Source organism: Lolium rigidum, chromosome 5, assembly GCF_022539505.1.
Source record: "Lolium rigidum isolate FL_2022 chromosome 5, APGP_CSIRO_Lrig_0.1, whole genome shotgun sequence".
In the NCBI taxonomy this organism is placed as follows: domain Eukaryota; kingdom Viridiplantae; phylum Streptophyta; class Magnoliopsida; order Poales; family Poaceae; genus Lolium; species Lolium rigidum.
Window position 1 is genome coordinate 61,502,447 of NC_061512.1, and position 3,827 is coordinate 61,506,273.

The window sequence follows — 3,827 nt, forward strand, 5'->3', positions numbered from 1 at the left end:
CGCTGGAGCCACCCCAACGTAAGCGGACACGCGGTCGATTTCGACCAAAAGAATGAATGGACGGGCGAACGCTAAAATGGGTCACCCGGCTGGAGATGCCCTCACACGCGCGAGGCGGAGGATCGCGCTCGCGAAATCCCCCGGCTGTTTAACAGCGTTTTCCAATCTAAAATTTAAACTCTAATGAATTGGCGGTGTCAGTCTACTTCTCTAACTTCCCCGCGTTTCAAAAAAAATAAAACTTCTCCAACTTCCCCCGAAAAAACGATCCAAGCGCCGCCCCACACGGCCATTGCCGCCTACCCTTCCTCCCCTCCCGTCCCAAACCCTAGGTAGCCCGGCGCCGATCTGAGCTCCCCCGCCGCTAGGTTTCCGGGGCAGGCAAAGCGCGTTCATTACCCCTTTTTTTTCTACTTCTTCTTCGGGCTGTTGGTGGAAGCTCCTGAGCTTTGGTGGAATTTTTCCTGGAGGGAGAGACGGCGGGATGGAACCGCGGGTTGGGAACAAGTTCCGGCTCGGCCGCAAAATCGGGAGCGGCTCCTTCGGGGAGATCTATCTCGGTGCGGGCTGCTCTTGTGCTCGGAATTTCGGTCGGATTCCCTTTTCTTGCGGGGGATTTTGTAGTCCTCGATCGGTTTGTGACATGGTTTTGTTTTTTCCATTTTGTGCGCAGGGACCAATATCCAGATGAACGAGGAGGTCGCCATTAAGCTGGTACGTGCTCTGTTCCTGCGGATGAACTGCCTGGATCTTTGTTCAAGTGCCCGCCTTTGTCATGCTACGTTCAGATGCTGCTGAGTACGAGTGCCGGTTTAGCCTGCTTTGGACACAACCGCTATACAGTTGAAGACGGCCTGGTGCTTAGTTCCAGTTGTGGACTTGTGGTCGGCCAGATTGTGTGCTCCTGTAGGATAGTTTGTAATATATATGCTGCTCTTCTCAGAGCAATTCATACTTTTGAGTTGGCTCTCAGATGCGCACTCTGCTCGATTAGCCGCTGTACTTCGAATCAGTTTGGTTAGTTGATTAATCAGTGCCTTCCCTAGGCTTAAGTCAGTGCTGTGGTTGACTTGGTTGGAGTTGATAGGTGTTTTGAGTCAATCATCGCATCACTGATTGATAACTAAGATAAAGCTGCTGGGTATTTGATGGTGGTAACAATGAACTGAATTGGGGATACAAAATGGACCAGGAGAGGAACGAGTATTGGGAACTCATATTTCCCTAAAATATGCTTCTACTTCCTCTGAAGTCTTCTGGAGTTATAATCTAGAAATAGTGGGCATTGTCCGTAAACGCAACATAAATCTTGATCATAGTAACATTTATAAAGCGTCATTGGATTTGGAATGCAGGTTATCCATCTCGATTGACAGTTGACATTTGATTGCTGTTTCTCATGCAGGAAAATGTAAAGACAAAACATCCTCAGTTGCTCTATGAATCAAAGATTTACAGGATTTTACAAGGAGGAAGTATGGAAGCTATACATAGTGCACATTTTATTAGGAACTGTGATACAACAAGTGTGGTCTGACTATCTTTCTTGTGGCAGCTGGAATACCAAATGTCAGATGGTTTGGTGTCGAAGGAGACCACAACGTCTTGGTTATGGATTTGCTGGGGCCAAGCCTCGAGGATCTATTTGATTTTTGCAGCCGCAAATTGTCGCTTAAGACTGTACTTATGCTTGCCGATCAGATGGTATGCATACTCCTATAGTTTAATAACGCTTTTCCATCTCAAAGCCTTCGTGCATTTTTTTTGTATATATTAAGGAATTCACTCTCCATTACCTACCCTTCACTAAATTTTCATGGACCTCAGCTTCACTTACTAGTGCCCACACCTGCACTTGTGCACAGACTTCACTAATTTTGCATGGACCTCAGCTTCACTTATTAGTACCCACACGAGCACTTGTGCACAGACACATTTTCACTGGTCTTCTCATTTTTGTCATATATTTATTAAGCTTTCTTCTTCCACATTTTTATACTTTTTATGCTGGATTTCTTCTTGCATTTTCCTAGATTATGAACTATAAGTGATCTGTGTTCTCCCACTTGTAGATAATCGAGTGGAGTTTGTCCATTCCAAGTCTTTTCTGCATCGAGACATCAAGCCAGAGAATTTTCTCATGGGCCTTGGTAGGCGAGCTAATCAGGTAGGTAGCAATGTAGCTTGTAATAATCAGTTTAGTTTTGTCGATCCAGTTTCTCGTGTTCATTTGCCACTTAATGTGTTTTCAAAATTTCAGGTATATGTTATAGACTTTGGTCTTGCTAAAAAGTACAGGGATACTTTAACTCATCAACACATCCCATACAGGTACAAGGGATACTTTAACTGTATCATTCTTTTCCCCCCTCTGCACATGCATATGCATGAGCAAAGCAAGCATAAGCATGAGCATTTTTTTTGTTATATTATTTTCTTTTTTCGTGATGTACTTTCATCGTAATATTTCAGAGAGAATAAGAACTTGACTGGGACAGCAAGATATGCAAGTCTGAACACTCATCTTGGCATTGGTGAGAATGATACTGTACTAGTTCATGATTGTTTTGACGTTATAACTTCCACGTGTTTGGACTTAGGTCTGTTCACTGGAATGTCATTCATCTTGGCCCTGCGCACTTCTTTTCTGACTATTTGCTTTCAATCTTCATTTTTTCTAACAATCAGAACAAAGCCGAAGAGATGACTTGGAATCTCTTGGATATGTACTCATGTACTTCCTAAGGGGAAGGTTAGTTTAATTGTTGGATTTCTTATTACGTGTCATATTTGATGTATCAGATGTAACACTGTTTTCTTTCAGCCTACCTTGGCAAGGTCTGAAAGCAGGAACAAAGAAGCAAAAGTATGAGAAGATCAGTGAGAAAAAAGTTGCAACATCAATTGAGGTACTTCCGCACTTGTAGTAATAGCGTCTGCATTGGTTGTTGGCATTCTGTTGTTAATGATGTTATCATTCTTTTTCAGGCTTTATGTCGTGGGTGTCCTACCGAGTTCACAACATATTTCCATTATTGCCGCTCGCTCCGGTTTGATGACACGCCTGATTATTCCTACATTAAGCGACTCTTCCGTGACCTCTTTATCCGCGAAGGTTGGTTCTTTTTTATTATTATTGAAGAGAACCAGTAATTTTTCCTACGTAGGGTACAATAGGATTCCATCAATTATGAAAAAGGATTATGAAGTACCTATGCATATGTTCATGATCAGAATGATGCTTTGCAGGTTTTCAGTTTGATTATGTATTTGACTGGACAATACTGAAGTACCAGCAATCACAGATTGCTAGTGCACAATGACCAGTCAACCACTTACGTTCATGCATTGTAGAAAAATTCATTACCAAGAAGAGTGTTGAACTCAATTATGTATGAACTAGCATTGCGATAGTAAAGAACATCGTTAGTTTTATGCTTGAAATTCTCACACTGAGCCCATAATAGCTAATGATCTATCAGTGTCGGGTTATTTCCTTTGGGCAGAAATGGCCCCAACAATTACTGTTTTCGTCTTTGAATCAGATATGTTTCATTGATCTCAAAAATATGTGTTGCATCTGTATTTCATAATTTTATTTTTTATAATAAATTACTTATGAGCGGTCAAGTTGCAAAATAAACTTTTTGTGAACAAAGCAAAGGAGAATGGATTTTATAAACAGTTATGATCATATAGTTAGACTGCATTTGGCATTGTGATGCTTTATAATATTCTCGCATGTAAAATCTAGTTTGGCTAACCAATTTTTCATATCTATACCTAATAATAAAAGCAAAAGGTTTTTTTCCCTCGGTCGTCCGTCC

General features: G+C 41.7%; 1 pseudogene; it reads left to right on the forward strand.

The window, feature by feature from the left end:
- The first annotated feature begins 281 nt into the window (after positions 1-281).
- LOC124652053 lies at positions 282-3,544 on the forward strand (annotated as a pseudogene).
- Positions 3,545-3,827: the final 283 nt, after the last annotated feature.